Genomic DNA, 20,849 nt, shown 5'->3' with positions numbered 1-20,849 from the left:
GGATTGCAAAATAAAAAGCATGAGGAATTCATTAAAGAGCTGTTAAACTCTCCTTTGTTTATCTTTCCCCGGTCAGGTGTAAAAATAAATAAATATGGGTTTATGTCTCCGGATTCCATCCGAATGCTCTGCTCCACAATAACGCGCCGGGGAAGAACCTCTTCAGGAGGTAGCAACATTTTTTTTTCCTCTCCGTTTCAAAAGAGAAATCCTCCCACTATTACAGTCCTGAAAATCTGCTCCATTCTCTATTTGTCATCTGGGATTGAGTTATCAGACACTACTTGTATTACTTTGGGAACTGACATGTCTATTTACAGAGACACAAAGGCAATCCAGCAGCACAACCCCTGCTTTTCCCAGCACCTCTCCTTCTCCCCTCCGCCAAATTCTAGCAGCACTTTTTTCTGGGGAGGGGGGAGGATACCTCACTAGTTTCCCAGCATGACAGAGAACATTTCCAGCCACTTTTGCACTTGTTACAGCCTTATGAAAAATCACCTATATCCCCCCCCAAAGGAACAGCATTATTTTTTCAAGGCTTTTTTTGTTTGTTTGCTTGTTGGGGTTTTTTGTATTTCTTTTTTTTAAAGAGGGTCACTTCCCCCATTTCAGCCTGCAATTAAAATGGAGGCAAGGCCAGGCGATCTATGTCTGGCTTTAGGGGGAGACAATAACCCAAAACAGGCCTGGCTTTAAAAAAAAAAAAAAAAAAAAAAAAAAAAAGGAGGAGAGGGAGAAAGAGAAAGAGAGACAGGCAGAAAGAGATAAATACAACATGCTTCACCAGTATTATTACCTCATCCCTTTTTCCAAGCAGTTTTGAACCACACTCCTGACAAACTCTTGGTCCAACTTGCACGGATGCTGGATTTTAGGGGGCGGAAAGGGTTTTAATGCTGGAGCCGGGATTGAGGCTGGCTATCCGCAAGTGGAGCTGCTGTTAAAATGCCCCCTTGTCTCTTCTCCTCTCCCTTGAGCTGGGTGTTGACGCAGCAGAAATTACCAGCTGGAAAATTCCCCTTTTGGAGGTTACGGGGAGGGGGGGGGGGGGCGGGCGGAGGAGCGAGGGGAGGGGAGGGCCGGGGGAGGGGGGTTAAACCCGGCACTTACCAAGTTAAGCCATCCACCCACACCAAATAGGACATCGCGTCCCAAAGAAGGCTCCGTGCCCCCCTCGGCGGGCAGGGCGCGACCGGCCGAGCTCCCCCCGCGGCGGGCGGGCAGAGGGGGGAATAACGGGGATAAAAACGGGGATAAAGATAAAAACGGGGATAATAAGGGGGATAATAACGGGGATAACACCGGGGGCGGCGGTGCGGGAGCAGAGCGGGGAGCTCCCCGCCGCCCCTCGAGGTGTGGGGGGGTGGCCATGGGGACCCCCGCTCGCCCCGGGGGGCGGGGGGCGGCGCGCTTACCTGTGCCCCATGGAGGAGAGCGGGGTGTCGGAGCGGCCGGAGCGGTGGCTCCGTCGGTCACTCCGTGCCTCTCCTCCCGGGTGGGGAGGGGAAGGGGAAGGGGGGGCGGAGGGCGGAGGAGGTGGGGGGGAGAACCCGGCGGAGGGGGGGAAGGGGGGGGCGCCCGGGCGCGCTCCCGACGCTCCCTCGGGCGCGCGGGGCGCGAGCCCGCGGCTGGCGGGGGGGGCGCGGGGGGGCGGTGCCACGCGGCGCGTGCCGGCGCTGTCCCCGCCCACTCTCCCCCAGCGGCTGGCGATGATTGGGCGGCGGCCCCTCCGTCGGCCACGCCCCCTCGCCACGCCCCCCTCCCCTTGCGCCGGGGGAGCGGGGGCGCCACCGGCGGCGCTGCCACTGCCGGACACCGGAAGTGAGGGAGGGCGGGGGCGCGCGGCGCGCGGGGCACGCCGGGACAGCGCGGGGGCTGCGCTGAGGCGGGGGCGGCGGCGGGACCCCGGGACTACTCCCGGTCTTGGTCCCGGTCCTGAGCCCGATCCTGACCCCGCTCCTGCTCCGGACCTCTCAGGGCCTCCCCGGGTGTGTCCTGCCCCTGGCAGGTGCGCCTGGCCCCGGGAGGGGCGGCTGTGCGCCCTCAGCGGGGCGCGTCCCCTAAGCCCCACCGCGGGATGGAGGACGGCGGGTGTTGGAGCGGGGCAGTGCCGCAGCCTCCTCCGGACCTTGCAGGGAGAGACAGACAAAAATCACTTTCCCCCTGTAGTACGCACTGAGATGTATTTCACACAGTCCCCTGAAATGAAACAATGTAAAATAAGTGCAGTTCGGAGCCCCCTGACCCGTAATGGCCGGTGGTCGGGGAAGGATGGAGATCAGAGCGGACGGAGATCACAGCCAGCTCCGCAGTGGAAAACCTCCCGCTGCAACAAAGGGCAGGGCTTTGCCCTTTTGACTGTCGTGCTGAAGGATCTGACAGAAACTGCCCTATATTTCAAAGGACGGAGCTTAACAGGGCAGGATAGGGCTGGAGCTGGGGGAAGTCGGCGCGATCGCACGATGGCTGCGGTGAGCGGGGAAATCGCTCTCGGTGCTGTGCGGTCGCTGGATTGTGAAAGCAAGAGCTGGTCCAGCCGATAAAATTTTTGCGAACTGTTTTATCAACATCTGCGTGCTGTGATTGCGCCCGAAATTGGGGAAATAAGTGTCTGACCAACGGGGTTGGCCGTTTGTATAGTTAACTGACTTAGGTGTGTAATGACAGTAATTGCCTGGCTAATTACGTGCCGAAGGTTTAAAAATTTCCTCCGTGGTTTCCTTTCCCTCATCCTAAATATTTCCTTCATCTCTGGCTCTCAAGTAGGCAGACTGCTGTAGAAATCTTAGACTTGATTTTTATGCCTACTCTTCATTCAAATCCATTTCTGTAAGGTACTTTTAATCCCTAGGATATCCCCTCACAAAGTGTATTTTCCACTTTTTAATGTGTAATTTAAATAAACGGATGTTACATCGTATGTTTTCCCCCCCGTTTCCTCCCACATACCCTAAATACCTTTAATTTTGAAAATACTTTGAATAAACCTGATTAATGAGAACAAAATGCTTTTTCACTGCAGAATGTTTTTAATTACCTCTTCATTTAATATTGCAACGGAGTCCAAGCACCACCTTCCTAGAAAGAGTTCCATTAAAATGCAAATGAAGACTTTGGAGAAGTTGTTAATGCAACCAAGGACACAATTTCTTAGACTTGAGCAACGCAGAATCGGCGCTGGGCGGGGGTTCCTGCTGCCACCTGCTCTTTCTGCACACACAATCCTGTGTGGAACACATTTTCCAGCCTCTGTCACCTGTGGGTGAGGAGCACCAGAGCTGAACAAACAAAATCCCTTTTCCACCCTAAATGCTCACGCTGGTTTTCACAGGAATCTGTTCCCCCCGCACTGCCTGCAGGTATTAAATCCTCCTGTGCTTTTGAGTCCGTCCTTTTTCTAGGCTGAAATGCAAAGGTTAAAGGGGTTGTTGAAACTGGAGCTTTATCTTTATGCCATTGTGTCCTGTTTTGCATGACATCTGCATCATACCTGGTTGCAGCTGTAACCATTCCTGCCTTTCCTCACTCCTCTGTTTGAGGCCAAGCTTCCCCTGTTACCCCAAACTCCTCAGGTGCAGGATGTACGCTCCCCTCCCCTCCTCCTGGCCAGGGTTTCTTCTCCAGGTCTTTGTTGGAAGAAAACATTTCTTCCTGTGGTATTTGTTTGTGTGTCAGGCTGGGCTGACTCCCCCGGAGCTGCAGCAGCTGCTGCCCGGGCACTGCCCTGGGGAATGCTCCCAAGAGGGGGAGGGTGGCAGCAGGCCCCGTTTCCCAAAGCTGTTCCACACAAAGGATTTCAGGAGACTTGAAAAGCTTTAATATTCTTTTGCCAAGCCCTCTCTCCTTTAATTAGAAGTTTGTGTTGTATTTTAGGTAAATACTGCAATAGCTCAGTGTGCCCTGAGAGCTGCTTTCTCCTCATAAAGAAGGAAAGGATGTGCATAGAAAAATAAGAGTTTGGAGGAAAAATCTGGGGTAGTTCCTGTGATTTTTGGTGTGAAAAGGAAAGATTAAGAGTGTAATGTCATGTCAGGGGTTACAGACCATGTGTTTCCAGCCTGAGTCCACATCCCTCACTACCCACCATACCACAGGTTCTACCCTGGCAGAGACTGGTGGTATCACACTACTGATGGGTTTTAGCCACTGGGACAACAGGTAAAGATCATATTCCTGTAGTAAAAGAGTGCTTGGAGTTGCCCTGATGTCTTCCCTTTGCTCTGCCAAGAGCATGTGAGCACTTGAACCCCCAGGACAGCCAAGCTGACACCACATTCCAGTGCTCCATCCTCACTGAGTGGGCAAATTAAGAACCATGGTCCTGCAGATGTGCTGTTGAATTTTGCTGCCTTTTCAGTGTCCCTGCACCTCTGTGATTGCTTCCTGCACATTCTCCAAGATCTCTCCAGGGCAGATAAGTCAGCGCCATCCTCCCACTGCCTCCTGCACTGGGGTATGGTGGGACCAGACTGGGGGACAGCAGCACAGGAAGGATGGCTGGGTGCTGCATTCACGCCATGTCTCATTTGCAAAAACGTGGGATTGGGGAGGTTGGAAAAGACCTCCAAGATCATCAAGTCCAAGTGTTAACCCAGCACTACCAAACCCACTACTAAACTGTCCCAAACTGCCACATCTGCACATTTTTTGAACATTTCAGGGATGGTAATTCCACCACTTCCCTTGGCAAAATTTGTCAATATGGGCAAAGAAATTCCTGGATAGAAATGCCAAATCATCAGAAGTGCTGAGCAGTCTCATTTCAGCTCCTCTTTCCAGCTCTCCTCTACTTTATGTTCATTGCAGTTGTAGGAGATTCTACATTTGATAAATTTAAATGGTTTCCTGTGTGTCCTTGTCATGTGGGCAGTTTGGGAACGCGTTGACAAAATCCAAATGACCTAACTACTCTTTTTTCCTCTGCTAAAGTATTGTAGAAATAGAAGTTCCAAAGCAATCCTGGCCATTCTCTGATCTGTGATCTCTGCTCTCAGTGATCCCCATTTTATTTCCACGTTTAGTACAAGCTAGACTTGGCTCTCCATCACCAAACCCTGCTCTTCCCTAGGTAGAGCAGGAGGAAAGCCATTTTGCAGAGCTCCGTTTCTGCCCTTCACAGCATCTCTGAATCCCTGGAAATCCCGAGACCATCAGCTTTGTGAACCGCATGGAGAGCAGCTGGCAGATGTCAGAGGAAAGGGTTAAAGGACCCACATTCCTGTCCCCACTGCCCTGACCAAAGGTCAGGGGTTCCTTAGGTGAAGGAAAGGAGGGAGGTGGTGCAGCCCTGACCAGGTCATTTGAGGAGTAAACCACATCTGAGGGGAGCTAATGAAGCAGTATTTGTCTCTCTCACAGGCTCATACTCCCGGTCTGTGCCGGGCAAGTTGGAATTCCTTCTCTAGTGGGAGTGAAGATGTCGATTGTATTTTTTCCATGATGTGTATTGAGGCATTTGCTAGGTTGTGGGAGTAAACACTTGGGGGAATTCTCCATGAGCTAGCAAGGGCAAGTCACAAGCCTACTAAATATGGTGAGTGAAGATTACAAAAAACCCCTGGAGAATAAACCTCCCCCTTTCCACCCCATCTCCCCACCACCACCACCACCCCCGCAGATTTGTTCTCATTATCCTGTGCTGTGTCTCACTGCTGGCTGGGTAAACCTGCTGCCATTTGTGGGGCTAAACACATTGTGCTGATTTAGTTTTGTTTTCTGCACCCAAGGGCAGCACTGGGGTGGTCCTTCATGACTCCACCACGCACTGAGACACACAGGACCATCCTGCTGGAGCAGACACCAGATACTCAACAGGGGGGAACAGCAGGAAATGCTCTCAGGTCTGTAAATACTTGAGGGGGTGAGAGATGATGGTCATGTACAAAATATTTGACCAGACACATCCCACTGACCTCCTTTGGTGCTGCTCTTGAAAAGGATTGGCCAGAGTCAAACAGTTGATCTTTAATGCTCCAAAAATACATTCCCTTTCAAAGCTTCTCAAGTGGAGAAGCATCCAGGCTGTCAAATTCAGTCCCCCACTCCCAACTTCTTGTGGCCTGGGTGAGCTCAGCTCTGGGGGGTCCATTTAGGCTCCCCCAAGGCTGTAGGTGACAATAAGGATGATGGATGCTGGGCCCGTGACATGGGGGTGCAGGAGGGTGCAACAAACTCTGTCCCCAGCTTCTCCTGCCTGCTCCATCTCCACTGTCCCCAACTTGCTGCTCTGGCTCTGTCTCATCCTTCTCTGTTCCCCTCCCTGGAGTGGCCCAGCAGCAGCCAAACACTGATTCTTGTGGATCTCACTGGGAGCCTGGAGCCAACCTGTGTCCCTCAAAGTCCCACACAGAAGCCACAGGCCATTTGTGTGTTGGTTGGAGCTCAAGAGATCCCTGTGCCCTGCTGACACCACCCTACTCCTGCAATAAAGAACCTCCACTTTCCTTTCTCTCAGCTTGGGTTCTTCTCAGTTGTTTCCTGCTGTATTTTGCATCGCAGAGCTCTGGTACTTCATCCCTTCCCTGGTTTCCTCCTGTCCCAGGTATGGATGAGGAGCAGCTCATCTCAACTCTTTAACCAGATCTTCTCCTTCTCAGCTTTTTGCTGTCACCTCTGTACATATGGGAAACATTGGTGCTTGAGCCAGGCTTTGTCCTGATATCAACAGCAAAATGTCAGCACATTCTGAATAAATTTTGATTCTTCCTCCTCCACTATCACCCTCCCTTACTCCTGCAACCTTTCCTGATCATTTTGAGGGGCTCACAGCATTCCTTTAGAAACAGACAAACCTATTTTCAGGAGACAGAAGCAGTGACATCCCCATCGTCCCACATCCTTCAAAGTATGATTTGTCTCTAAGTCAAGCCCAACCCTCCTTACTACAACACCTAAAACCCCAGGGTTTTAGAGAGATTTCGCTGAAATAGATCCCTCTGTTTGCAAAGATTTGGTTTTCTTCAGAACCCAATGAAACTGCAGGGCTATATGGGTGTTCTTGGCTCAGTGTGATCCATGAAAGCTGTGTGTGTCATGGAGCTGTGCTGGCAACAGGCAGAGGCAACAGTTAAAATATATATATATAAAAATATAAATATATATATATAACTCCTGGAGTTTGAGAAGTGTGGTTTCAGGTTTTGGCAGGCAATTGCTGGTTCTCCTAATGACTCAGTCCACAGCCAGGGTTTAGCTGGGTTAAACACTGAGTCAAGTTTTGCTCTAGTTGATGTGGAGCTTGGGATGATGCTCCACTCTGGGAGTATTAACCCACCTCCATTCCCAGCTTCCTCAGCTCAGAGGGTGTGGAGAACTTGTTTTTCTTTTGCTCCTGCCCTGATGCTTCATTTTGGTTTTACCTCCAGTGTCCTGAATTTGCTCAGACAGCTCCAATTTCAGGGCTCCCCGCAGGGCTATGCTGGAGCTGAGCTGCAGGGTGCGGGGAGCAGCACTTCTCTGGTTGCTTCCCAGTCTAAAATAATAACAAGAAAAATCAGGAGGACTCTGGCAAAACATCCATAAAATGCTCTTAAGTAAATAAGAAGGGGTTTGCAAGATATTTGAATGTATATTAAATTGCTTGTCAGGAGGAGCGATGAGGCTGTCGATAATTAGTTTATATTTGGAGCTGTTCAAAGGCTGTTAATGGCATTTTGCACCCTTCTGTGAACACCCACCTGGTTTCCACACACCTGGGTCATGCCTGTGGCTGTGCATCACACTGGTCAGCATTTTCCTGTTGTGATGCCCTCTCCTCCCACCGTTCCCGGTGGGAAAATGGCTCATTTAAGTGCCAAAACCCTCTTGTTGTGAATGGCACATTTAGGTGATGGGTGTCCTCCATGGGCCCTTCATGGTGGTCCCCATGCCCTTCCCTGGGCTTTTCCCAGCTCATCCCATCTTTTCCCAGAGAAGCCTGGCTGGCTGATGTGATCCGTAGGCGAAATCCCAGTGCTGCCAAGCCCTGGGGAGAACTCGGCCGCTGTTCCCAGGCTTCAGTTCCCGCAGGATTTCCTATCTGGGCAGAGCCGGGGTCAGCTGGGAGGGGTCTGGCCAAGCACCCCGCAGCCCCCAGCCCTCGCCCTGCTGCAGGAAACTCTGCCGGGAGCACGGGGTGGAGTGGGGGAAAGGAGGGGAGAGGAGGAAAATGGGGAGTCACAGGGGGAGCCGCCAGATAAGGCTGGGCTGGAAACGCTGGGCGGATGCAGCTCCGGGCCGGGGCTCGGACCTGCGCCCCGGTCACTTCCCTCATGCCGCCCAGCCAGAGCTGCTACAGGAGCCCAGGGATGGAATTACAGCCAGGGAGATCCAGCACCTGAGCTGGCTCCAGCAGCACGTGGCCAACAGGCAGCGGAAAATCCCTGCCGGAGCCAGCCGCCGTCGGGAAGATGTTTCCTCTTCTCCGGTCAGGCAGGGCAGAGCTCAGCATCGCCCGGGGGTATCGGCCAGGAGGGTGTGGGGGTGCAGGGCAGGCGGGACCCCGTGGCTGGTGAACTCTGGAGCCTGTCCCAGCTGGAGCTGTGCCGGCAGGGCCAGCACCCACAGCCAAGCACAGGGGTGCTCCCAAGCAGAGGTAAAACCACAGCTGGCCCCAAAACCCAGGAGAGACCCTGATCTCTGGGATGTAGCACAGGGACATAGGCAAAGAAGACAAAGTAGACAGATGCTTTCTTTATTTTCTTTCCCCCTGGATTTAGTAGTTCCAACCCCCATCCAAAAATGTCTGTGCTCTCCTCTCAGCTCTTTTCTAAATCCAACCCACTCATTTTTATTATCCCTCCAGGAGTTTGTTCCCTGTAATACATTATCTGCTCCCTCATTGTCACACCAGCCCTGAGCTTCACATCCTGCTGGACCCAGCATCAGCTTGAGCAGCCCCGTTGTGCTTCCCCTCTGCCTTGTTCACATCCCACTCCATCCTTGCTTTTCCCAGAGAAGGCAGTGCTGGAGCTGCCGGTGTAACCTCCCCTAGCACCTGTAGCTACATCCTAGCACCACACTCCTTCGTTTCCAACCTCCAAGGGTATTTTGGGGTGAGGGGAACAGAGCTCCCCTGAGAAATGGGCTCTTGGCCCCATCAGTGTCACGCAAACCCCCACATAGTGTGGGGAACAGCGTGATCCTGAAAACCCCCAACATCTCACCGACAGGGCTGAGGGCTGTGGGGAGTTGGGGTACCTGGAGGGGTCCAGTCTGTGTCAGACTGGATCGCCAAACCCCAAGCCCACTCACAGGCTTGGCTCAGTGGGCACCAGAGCAGTGTGGGTTTGGTTTAATCTGCAGGGAGATCTTCACACCTCCCTTTGCTCTTTTCCTCGCCAGCCCCTCCGCCTGCCAGTGCAGCACCTTGGCGGGGGCAGTGCCCATCTGCTGGCAATTGTGGGTTTTTTAAGATGTTTTCCCTCCCTCCCTCCCTCTCTCTCCTCCACCCTCTGCTCCTCCTCTTCTCACCCTTTGCCTTCTCCATGCGTTTCTTGTTGGTGCAGCATGGATACAGCTCAGTGGGAAGAGGGAGGATGGGGAGATGCTGTACCCGGTGCCAGCTGGGAATTGACCCTCCCAAGCTGCAGTGGGTGCAGATCACAGTGAGAGCAGGTCCCAGCCTTGCACATGCGTGTGCAATCCCTGCTGTGCTGCCTGGGGCTGGAGGTGTTCCTCCAAAGGACGGGGTTATGGCAGCAGAGGCTGCCTGGGCTCTGTGGGGTTAGCGGGGGTACAGCCTGCATCCGTGCAGATGCAGCAGTGTTTATTCTCACCAGATAGTTTGATGGCTTTATCTGATCACAGGTTTTCCTGAGGAAGGAAGGGTGAGTCTGAGTCACTTGAAAATGGGGGCCCTTCATCTCTGGGTATGACTGGTGGGGCCGTGGATCTCAGCAGAGCCCCAGGGCAAGGCGTGTTCCCAGCGCTGGCGTCGCCCCAGGTTTGCTCTGTGGCTCTGCTGGGTGGACAATGCCATGGTCAGTAATGGATGTAAATCCAGTGTGAGCACCCATGAGTGTCGGAGAAAGCAGCCAGGACTTGATGCCACAGAGGGAAGAGCAAGATCATTTACTGTGTCTGTGGTGAGAGGAGGGAGCTGCTGACATGGTGCCCCCGGTGCAGAAAACACCATCACAAGCAAATTGAAAGCAAGAGATAAAATCTGGCAGCAATTGATAAATTCAAGGGAGAGACAGGTTCATGCCCTCCTGGAAGAAAACCCAGATAATTAAACTCCCTTGTTCTGTTAATGCCTTCTGTGAGAGGCTGGAGGAACCAGCCATGGCTGCTGTTGGAGAGTGGGAGGTAAAGGTGTGCTGGGGAAGTGCTGGGAGATGGGGAAGCAGAGTGGGTGGGAACAGCTCCAGCTCCTTAAAACCAGGGAGCTGGGCTGGGGGCTGCAGTAAGCTGGAGCTGTCCTCTGCTCCCTGACCCACCCACACACTAGCATCCTTCCCAACTGCCTCTGTGCCTGAGAAAACAAATGGATTTTCCATAAAGTGCCCTCAGAGCACTCACACTTGGCATTTTGTGGAAACTGGGGGTTTCAAGCCTTCCTGAGTGCAGCCAGGCTCCAGAGAGGGGAGTGGAACAGGCGATGCTGAGCTGCTGAATGCACACAGAGCCAGGCCCCTGGGGTCCAGAATTAATAGGACAGAGCAGGGGCTGTTCCCTGCATGTTTTATTTATGGGAATCAGGCCAGTGAAGTTCCCTCAGCTCACCGAAATAGTCACATCGTCTCTGCTTTGCGCTGTCCACAGCCGTGACCTTGATAAATGGGTCAGTGCCCGGCCCCCCCTCCGTGCCCAGGGGGGTGTTTGCTGCATGGGGGCTCCCTCCTCAGACCCCAAAACTCAGCCTTGATGTGTCCAAGGGTTCTCCTACTATGGGCAGGAGGCCCGTGGTGCCTGTGCTCCTTGCAGTGCTGGCTCTGCCCTCAGCAGGAGCAACCCGTGAGAAAGGACCCACGGGAACTCCACCGAAAATCCCCCAAACACCAAGTGAGCTCCGGGCACCCCCCTTCCGAGAACAGTGCATGCCCGGAGCCGTGTCCCCAGCACCGAGGTGACATCAGCCTCTTGCACCAAACTGGAGCCCCAGGGCAGTGCCTGGTGGCAGAGATGGAGACCCCAAAACAGGAAGCAAAAGTGGGGCTCTGCTTGGTTTCTGTATTTTTTCTTAACCTGAGTTTTTTAGCTGTTTCCTGGTGCCAGATCACAGTTGTGGCCTCACCACGCTCACCACCACGATGACATCTCTGCCAGTCCCATTTGGCAGCCCCGAGGCCTCCAGAGCATCCCTGAACTGGTACCCAGGAGGGAGGGATGCCGATCCCGGGATCAGATTGCTCGGGTGTGATTGCCAAAGGGCGTTATCAATGTCTGTGTTTGGTAACCATGGAATGAGGTGGCTTTCCCAAGGCTGCCGGTGAGTCAGTGGCAGAGCTGGGAGCAGCCCGGTTCCTCTCCCCACCCTCGGCCCCAGCACAGCATCTCCCTCCCCACTTCCTTCCCTTGCCGATAATTAGCCCTCAGCTTTGCAGTTCCCGGTGATTTCTCCCAGCGTGGCATTTCCCCATTTGGGTGCTGGGAGGGAGACGTGAGCCCCACACCCACTCCAGTTCCCACCACGGGAAATGACCATGGGTGGCCCCGGGAGTGGGGAACTAGGGAGGCGTTTCCCGAAAATCCCATGGCCAGGAACAGTCCAGGGCGAGGGACAGCGGTGCCCTTTGCTGGCAGGAAATCCTCCCCAGTGTTTAAAGCCCAAGGGGTCTGTGGAGCATCTCAATAGCTCCAGGCTCAGGGCAGGGCAGCAATGGTGGGTGCAGGCAGGGAATCCTATGCCACATCCTGCTCCAGTGGGATCAGCAGTCAGGGGAGGCTGCACACCCACCCCGTGTTTGCTCCGAAGGAAGGGCAGCTGCCAGCACAGCCGGTCCCTGGGGAGGGCGTGTGGGGACAGAGCTGTGTAGAGCCAGTCAAGGACCTTTGTGTGGCTGGCACCATCCAAGGCTGATAAAAGGCTCCGGACGCTCTTCCTGCTGCTTCCAAACCCACGTCCCCACCCTGACCCTGACCTCTGCTGCTCCAGGTCCTTCACTGCGCAGGGTCCCTTGTGGCGCCAGGGCCCCGCAGAGTGGCAGGATGACATTTTTTTAATGCCTGACTCAGATCACTTTCCCCAGCCCCGATGTGGGGGTTTGCCATACAACCCCTTCTCCATCCCAAGGAGAGGTTTTCTGTCCTGCTGTGTATGTGTGGTTTGCTCTTGGAAGGGCACAAACCTGGAAGCATTGCAGAGATGTCTGTCCACAGGGGAGGGATTTCTCCTTCTTTGCATATTCTTCCCCACTACCTCCCCAAGGATTCGAGAGGCTTTACCCAGAGGTCCGTGTCCTCCAGCAGCATCTCAGGGGCCGGCAGTGAAATCAATAATAAAAATGATTCTCAGCTCCTGTACAGAGCATTATGTCTTCAAAGCCCTTTGCTGGCATAAACTCATTAACGGCAAGGAATCGAATTCCTCATCACACAGGTCCCAGGGATGCAGATCTGGGGGGCGATGGACCGGAACATATTTGTAATAAGAAATCGCTGCTGTCGGTGGCCCTGTGCAGGAGGGCCCTGAGGAGCTGGCAGGAGCAGATGGAGAAGGGAGGGCTGCAATGGAAACAGTGCCCAGGGCGGGCTGGCAGCATCCTGGCAGAGGAGTTGCTTCCTCTCCTCACGGCAGCCGGTGGGCCAGGGTCAGGGAGCCGGTCTCCTGTGCTCCTCACAGCCCCCCTGGGCCTCCCAATGCAAGGGGAAACGAGTCCAGCATCATCTCTGCAGCTCTGCTTCCCTTTGGGAGCATCCCACCCCTGCTGAGTCCCTTTGTGCCATTCCCAGTGGAGCAGCCCAGTCTTCTCCAGCCTCGGCTGCCTACCCTGAAAGACTTGTTTTAACACAAGCCAGGATTAATGGAAAATTGGGGATGTTCATCCTGGTTGGACTGCAGGGATGGGGTGGGGAGGTGAGTGGGGGCTGCAGCACCCATCTGTGCTGAAAGGCTCAGTGCTGCTGTACTGGCCTGCGGCACAGCAGGGGTTGGAGAGACAGGGTGACTGGAATACATCCAAACTGGCTTTTTCTGAGGCACTGGGCAGCCCAGGCAGGCTCCCAGCCTGGCCAGGTCTCCTTCCAGCATGTCCCAACTGGGACAGCACCCATATGTCTCTCACCCCATCCCCCACCTCCCTGGCTTGAGACCCCCAAGGACCCCTGCACCCTCTGCACTGCCCACTCAGCCCATCTCACCCAGACAGGAGATGGGAGATGCCTGGGGAGGGACTTCATCCAGGGTATCCGTGGGCCTCGGGGCGCCCTCCCACCCGCGGCCATGGCCTCTTGCCCAGGGCAGGGTGGGGAACCACAGATTCTATTTCTGGCTTTCTCCCTGGGAGGTGCTCCAGGAGGGAGGACGGGAACACCCTGACCTGGTCCCCGAGGTCCTTGAGGTCCTGTCTTTGGAACAGGTCACACACACCCATGCCCAGGGGATAGCTGTGCTGGGAACGGGGAGGGGAGGGATGTCCTGTACCTCTGCACTTCCTTATCCCTCCTCCCTGTGGTCGGTACCCTCCCCATCCCCATCCCTGGAGGGACCAAGCCCCTACGGCACCGAGTGGGAGGCTCCTCGATGCGGGGGATTGCGGGATGCAGGGGCACAGAGGGATGTGGGGACATGGAGGGATGCGGAGGCCGAGCTCATCCAGGGTTACCTTGGAAACGGCGCCCGAGCCACACATCCCTGTCACCACTGAGGGACTGAGCCACTGCGGTGGCGAGGCCAAACCCCACTCGGCGGCTCAGAGTGACAGCGGGGGTGTTGGGAAGCGTTCCCCAGTCCCGCTCGATGGCTGCTGCAAGGCAGGGGGAGAGGCGGTTGTAAAGGGGGCTGTGTCCTCCCCCGGGGCAGGGGGGACATCGCCCAGCTCTGGACAGGGAGAAAAGCCCCTGCAAGGGTGGCTGTTGGCCAGGGTTCCTCCTGGCAGCTGGATCCCTCCCCGGCAGCCGGATCCCTCCCTGGCAGCCGAATCCGTCCCTGGCAGCCGGATCCCTCCTGCAGGACAGGCACTCCCGGCAAAGATGGAGCTTTAAATAAATAACGAGCTGCCGACATCTCCCGGCTCCGCTGGCAGCGCCACGCTGGGAGCCCTCCCTGGCAGCCCCCGCACTCCGGAACACGACGGGAATGGGGACAGTGCTGCTGGGAGCTCGGCCCGGGGGGTGGGAATGATCGAGGGAAAAGGGCTGGCGGGGCCCTGGGATGTCCCTGGTGGGGTCAGCGCTGGCTGATGGCTCTGCCAGCCCTCTCCTTAAAGCTTCCTGTGATGGAACACCACAGCCTTGCTTTGGGAATGGGATTTAATCACTGAGGGTCGGCTGGGGGAGAAGCGCTTGGTGCTTCCTGGGACGCTGTGATGGATGCGGGGATGTGGCGATGCAGGAAGGACGCGGGAATGCGGGCAGGGCGTGGGGATGAGGGAGGGATGCGGGAATGCGGGCAGGGCGCAGGCGGGGCAGCGGGGATGTGACCCATCGGTTTTTCCCTGATGGAAGATGCTGCCTTGCAAACCGGTTTGCAGGGTGGAGCGTTCCAGAAGGCGCTGCCGGCCGGGGGAGGCAGGCCGGGCGCGGGCAGAGCCCGCAGGCAGGGTTCAGGCAGAGGCCAGGCAGCGCAGGCAGCTCGGGGAGGGACCGGCCGGAGAGCCAGGGAGCCTGGCAGGGCAGCGCAGGCTGCAATTAGCCGAGGAGCGACGGCAGGATCCTGCCTCAATTAGAGCCTCCATCCCCGGCCGGCGGGCAGGGAACTGTGCCCATGGGCAGCGCGTCCTGGCACCCCGCGCTGCCCGCATCGCCCGGCCGGCCCCGCTCGGGCTGCGGAGGGACACGGGGGGTGTGGAGGGCACGGGTGGTGTGGAGGGCAGGGGGTGGTGTGGCTGGGCTGGGGGCTGCCAGAGGGGAGCGGGGATGGACTCTGCTCCAAAAGCAGCTGAGAGGAAGGAAGAAGAAGCTAAAATAAGCAGGTGGGTGGACAGGGAGGAAATGATAGTGAGGCTGATAACGAATGGGCTGGGGAAGGGGGACAAGAACCAAAAGGTCCCCAGGAAACGGGAACTGGTCCCTCTGGGAAGCAGAGGGAGGTCACGGCACAGGAGGGGGCCCTGTGCTCCCGGGGAGTGGGTGTGCAGGCAAGGGATGGACAGAATGCTTCAGCAGCATGGGAAGTGCCAGCCGGGAGTGGGGGCAGCCCCGTCCCCCCATCCTGCTTTAGGCAGGGGGGTAACGGGAAGCAGACGCAGGCAGAGGCACTCTGAGCATCCTCGGAGGGTGGGTGGGAACCCCTGGAGTGAAGTCCCGGGAGAAGGAGAGCAGCACAGAACTCTGTGTGGTTTGTATGCAGACAGCTGCCATCTCCACTCCAGGCATGGCCATGCAGGGTCATGGAGGGGGACAGGGACCAAACCAAGTGCCCAGCACTCTGGAGTGGTTTGGGATGGATCCAAAGGGAACAGGGCAGGGAGTGGTGGCAAGCAAAGTGCTCCTTCAGCATGGCACTTCCCTGCCCTCCCTGCCTGCTGGCTGCCAGCATCCCAGGGCTCCCGCAGCATATTGGAGACTTCCATAGCATCCCACCTCCCCTCTGTAGTCACAGGTGGGAAGGATGGTGTCAGGAAAGGTGTGGGGATATGGGGCTGAGCTTAGGACTAACCCAGGGGTGCTGGGGACAGTCCAGAGAGGCTGTAGCCCTGCTGTATAATCATGGAATGGTTTGCGTTGGAAGGGACCATAAAGCTCATCTCGTTCCAGCCCCCTGCCATGGGCGGGGACACCTTCCACTAGGCCAGGTTGTTCCCAGCCCTGTCCGACCTTGGCCGCGGGGAGCAGGCGGAGGCATTTGGCCGGAGCGCAGGATGCTCAGGGCCAGAGCTGTGGCCGCTGTCCTGGGAGTTTCCACATGAACCACACACTGTTCGCATCTGAGCCTTCTCCCCGTCCAGGGCAGCCGCTGCCGGGGGTTATTTCCTGCCCTCCGCGCTCTCCCCCCGCCGCCCCTGCCTGCCCCAGCCCGGCTGCTTCCTCTCGGCCGCCCCGGGGGCTTTCCATACTGCCAGAAAATAAATCTCAGGCTATTTTTAACAGAGGGGAAAACGCCAAGGTCTCCTCCAGCCTGGGCTGCTGCGGAGCCGAGCGCGGACGGGCACCCCCGGAGAGATGAAGGAGGGAGAGGAATGTGCGGGAAGGATGTGGGTAGGCAGGGCAGCGTGACCCCGCTTTCATCTCCCTGCCTTCGGGCGGGATTTTGGAGAAAGCAGGGAGAAGAGCGCCGGGAAGGGGGCACCAGCTGGGTGCTGTGGCACCCCCTTGCCCTCCTTTGCAGTAGACAAACAGCCCCTAGCACCCATTAATGTCACCCATGGTCTCTCTGCCTGAGCAGGCAGGGAGAGAATGATGAGGGGATCATTCCACCACCCCAGCTGGGATGGGGTGACCGGGAGGTGTCCTGGAATGGGACACACACACTGCCCACCCTCATCGGGTCAGTGCCAGCACCAAGGGAGCTGGGGACTCGGAGGGTCCCCTGGGGTCAGGGCTGGGCCAGTTGCTGTTTTTAACCCCTGTAAGTGCCTTAGGGAGGCTGCGAGCGGGATCAGCTGGATAATGCTGGCGGGGGCAGAGGGGGGCTGCGGAACGGATGGAGCTGGTGATAATGGGGGGGCACGGACCGGCCACCCCACCCCGTTGCTACCCGAGGGTGGCTGTCCCCGCTCCTGACTGGGACACTGCCATTCCCTGCCAGCTGTCCCCACTGTCACTCCGCACGCATCTTTCTGGCTGCAGCGACACGATCCAAGGACTCGCCCTTTCCTGGGACTCCAGGGACAGAAGATTTATTCCTTACAAGGCTCCTGCTAAAATCTCTCCACCTGAGAGACTCCCACCAGCCCCAGCACACCCAGCACTCCCACCGGAGTGGGAGGAGGTCTCCTCTCTCCTCCAACCGGGAGATGTTGTGTAAAGCCCACAGCCAGCGGAAATGCGGGAAGAAAAGCAGGGAGAGAAAGAGGAGCCGTTTCCAAGCGCTGGGTGGGAGGAGAGCAGAAAACAGGAGGTGGAGGTGAAAATGTCAAACCTCCCAGGGCTGGCTGTGTGGGGACAGAGTGCTCACTGCTGGCTTTTGGTCCTTGACCCTCAAGGAGTCACTGAAACCACCTTTGTCTCTGGTCCCCAACGCGGTGGTGATACTACAGCCACCTCGCTGGCAGTGCTGTGGCACCCAGGGCTCAGCCTGTGCTGGAGTTTTCAGGGGAAACCTGAGCTCTACATTCCCAGACCAGGAACTGCTGGCCACCTTTGATGCCTCTTTGCTGTGACACAGAGGAAACCCCGCCGGGCTGGCTGGGATTTGGGGTGCCTGGTCATGTTCCAGCATCACCCCAGGATGGGGATTTCCAGTGCCAGGGATGTGGGGCAGTCCCCATATCGTGGGACACTCACAGAACCCTAAGCTGGACTTCACCTGCCCCTGCCCCGTCCAACCCACAGGGAAACCCCTGCTCTGTGCTCTGGGACAGCCTAAAACATCCCTGGGGATTTCCCAGAATATCCTGGATTGGAAGGGACGTTAAAGCTCATCTTGTTCCAACCCTTGCCACAGGCAGGGACACTTTCCACTATCCCAGGTTGCTCCAAGTCCTATCCAGCCTGGTCTTGGACACTTCCAGGTGCAGGGCAGCCACAGCTTCTCTGGACAACCTCTGCCAGTGCTTCACCACCCTCACAGGGAAAAATTTCTTTGCAATTCCCTAAATTTCATCCCATCTATCCCTGCCCTCTGTCAGGTTGAAGACACTGCCCCTTGTCCTGTGACTCTAGGGACTTGTCTAAAGTCCCCAAGCTCTCTTGGAGCCCCTTTAGGTACAGGAAGGGGCTGTAAGGTCTCCCCGGAGCCTTCTCCTTTTCAGGCTGGAAGTCCACAGCTCTCTCAACCTATCTCCAGAGCAGAGGTGCTCCAGCTTTTGGAGCACCTCTGTAGACTCTCTTCAGGACAGCACAAACTCACTTCTCCAGCCTGCCCAGGTTCCTCTGGAAACCATCCCTTCCCTCCAGCATGTCAGCTGCACCACATGGCTTGCTTGGAAAGGGGAATGACCGGGATTTGGGCTCCATCCCCACCATGGGGCTCACGGGATCACCTGGAGGGGCCTGACCCGGCTGCAGGGACGGTGCCGAGGGGCTCTGCCTGTGACCAGATGGCTCCGAGCAGCCCTAAGCTCTCCATAATGCCCCTAATTGTCCCCCGGCGAGGGAGCGGGTGGCCCGGCCCAGCTGGTGCCTGTGTCCCCCCGCAGCCACGGCTCCAGGACCTCTGGCTATTTTTAATCCCAGGAAGCTATTTTTGAAGAGAGAGGCTATTTTCCCTGCCCGCCGCTAATCCTGTCTTGCTGTTCAACCTTACCCAGCTATTTGCCGGGGCCGTGCAATGGGCAGCTCCCTGTCCCGGACAGTGATTCGGGGCAGGAGGGATCGGGTGGGAGGTGTCGGCCGGGATGGGGCGATCCTTCACTCCCTGCCCTTCCCTGCTGGAAACCCGGGCTTGATCTGGGCAAGTGCCACGGAAGGGAAGGCGCCCCATTTGCGGACACGCACTGATCGTTCCCCCAGCCCGCCCCGCGGGAGCCAGGAAGGCCATCAGAGGATGGGGATGCCAAAGGTGACGGGGCCGCGTGTCCCCTGGGCGTTGGGGGGACCGCGGGGTCCTGGGAGCGCCGGCGAACTGGGACTGAACTGGAAGCAGGTGTTGGGCACGTCCCGGCGGGGAGGAAGGGTGGGGGTGCCGGGCCGGGGGGAGCGGGGTGCACATCTGGCAGCGGAGGGGTGGCAGGAAGCGTCGCGCTGGCCCGGCCCCCCCGTGCTCGGCTGCCTCGGGGTCCCGGGGGGCCGCGCCGCTGCCAGATGTTGTGCAGCTGTCTCCGGCGCTTCCTCTCCCTCCGTGCCCGGCATCCTCCGGGAAGCTCTCCCCTGCGCTTCCTCGGCGGGGAGAGCGGGGGAGACCTCCCCAGCCCCCCGCTCCTCCAGGCCCGGCTTCCTGAGCCGCCGGGTCTGTCCAGCGTTCGGCTCTTTCGCCCTCGGCCTCCTCCCACCTCTCCGCGGCCCCTCGCTCCTTTTCTTCTCCTGCCAGCTGCCCCACAGATCCCGATCCCGGGGGATCTCTCCCCTCTCTCGCCTCCCGATGCCGGGGCTCCCTCTTGCCCTCCAGGCTCAGAGCTCGCCTCCCTCCCAGGGCAAAGGAAGGCAGGAGGCAGCAGCGTCGAGCATCACCTATTGCTTTTCTTCTCTTGCCTCTCCCAGCATTTCCTATTTTCCCGCAGCGCAGGGACTGCTCAGAGCCCGAGCAGCCCCAGGATGACGGGCAGGAAGAGCCGGGAGGGCCGCAGGGAGCGCGGCCGTGGGCTGCGGGAGCGTGGGCTGCGGAAGCCGGGGAGATGCTCACACCGACTGCGGGGCGCAGATAGGATTCAGGGATTAGAGCAGCTTAGGGAACAGGGCTCTTCCAAGCGGCAGATGGTGCTGGATGGGTCCCAGGGCAGGGCTGGCGGGGTGGGAAACAGGTCCCAGAGCAGCCCTGGGCAGGGCAGGGCAGGGGAAATCAGGCAGAAGCGGGGAGGAGGAGGAGGAGGGTTTTTGCTGAGCCCGTTTCCGGAGCGCCAGGGAGGGCTGGACGGACGGATCCTTGCCCCAGCTCCCAGGGATGGCAGCTGACGCCCAGAGCCGGTCACAGCTGCAGTGACAGCAGCGTGGCTTTTGCACGCCATGTCCCCGGGATGTTTCCCTTGCACCCCAGCCAGGTTCAAGGTCCCGCTGACGGGACGTGGCTCCGTCACCCGCTGGCTCCTTCAGCTGCACATGTCCCTTGTCCCCATGCATGTGCGTGTCCCCACAGGAGTGCACATCATTCTGGGCGTGTGTGGGAAGCACCGAGACCAGAGGCTTCATCCCATGTCCTTCCATGTCCCCTGCATTCCCCTGAGGTATTCTTGGCCACGGGGATGCCTTTTTGGGCTACCAAAAAATAGGCCAGACAAAATAAGGGAATAAAAAGTGGTTATATTTATTGAAGGGCCTTCAGGTACATGTTGGGCAGATGGAGCACCCCCAGGGGCTACACCCAAAATGGTCACAGGTTTTCACACTTTTGTAAGTTTGGTACATTTATATATTGGGGGTTAATCTTCCAATTACAGCTTCAGGTAATGAAGTAATTTACCCGAAGTTTGCCCCGCCAAGCTCACTTTTGTTTACATTTCTCAGAGCCTGAGACAGTGAGGTGTCCTTGATTCCCAGGCTTGGAGAGGAATTGCTTTATCTGACCAAAATGGGAAAGCAGTAGCTAACACTCTATATGGAGTTTAGAGTCACACACTAAAGAACTGAACAATTACAAATATATGAAAAATATAAAAGCTAAAATCCTAAGGCATCAACAGGAGTCCATGCTCCCGGGTGTGCACATCATTCTGGGGGTGCATGGGAAGCCTCAAGACCAGAGGCTTCACCCCACATCCCTTCATGTCCCCTGCATCCCCCTGAGATGTTCTTGGGCACGGGGATGGGTCTGTGGGCAGCAGGGTGCTGCTGTGGGGCTGGAACGGGACAGCCCCTCCTGCCCCACAGCGCTGGTGACTCCCTGGACTCTGCTGAGACTGCGGAGATGAGCAACTTCACCCCAAATGTTGCTGGGGGAATTCCCAGTGATGAGGGTAGAAACAAGAGACGATGAGGTGAGGGAAACCCCGCAGTCGGGGCAGCACTGGTGG

The 20,849-nt window shown here is 57.0% G+C and overlaps 1 protein-coding gene across 6 annotated transcripts in view; it reads right to left on the bottom strand.

Moving 5' to 3' along the window:
• Nucleotides 1–1,530, bottom strand: part of ZBTB46 (zinc finger and BTB domain containing 46) — a 48,974-nt gene extending 47,444 nt beyond the window's left edge. The window contains exons 1-2 of one of the 6 annotated variants that reach the window (XM_058850827.1): nt 1,419–1,530; nt 800–980 (exon numbers count right to left, since the gene is read on the bottom strand). The gene's annotated coding sequence lies outside the window, so the exon portion shown is untranslated. Of the gene's footprint in view, nt 1–799; nt 1,010–1,113; nt 1,392–1,418 lie in introns of those variants that run through there. The other 5 variants (XM_058850828.1, XM_058850826.1, XM_058850832.1 and 2 more) reach the window with 5 other exon arrangements.
• Between the last annotated feature and the right edge of the window lie 19,319 nt (nt 1,531–20,849).

The sequence above is a fragment of the Poecile atricapillus genome, chromosome 15, assembly GCF_030490865.1.
Source record: "Poecile atricapillus isolate bPoeAtr1 chromosome 15, bPoeAtr1.hap1, whole genome shotgun sequence".
Lineage (NCBI taxonomy): Eukaryota > Metazoa > Chordata > Aves > Passeriformes > Paridae > Poecile > Poecile atricapillus.
Note: the sequence above shows the minus strand (reverse complement) of the source record. Positions and strands in the feature narration are given on the sequence as shown.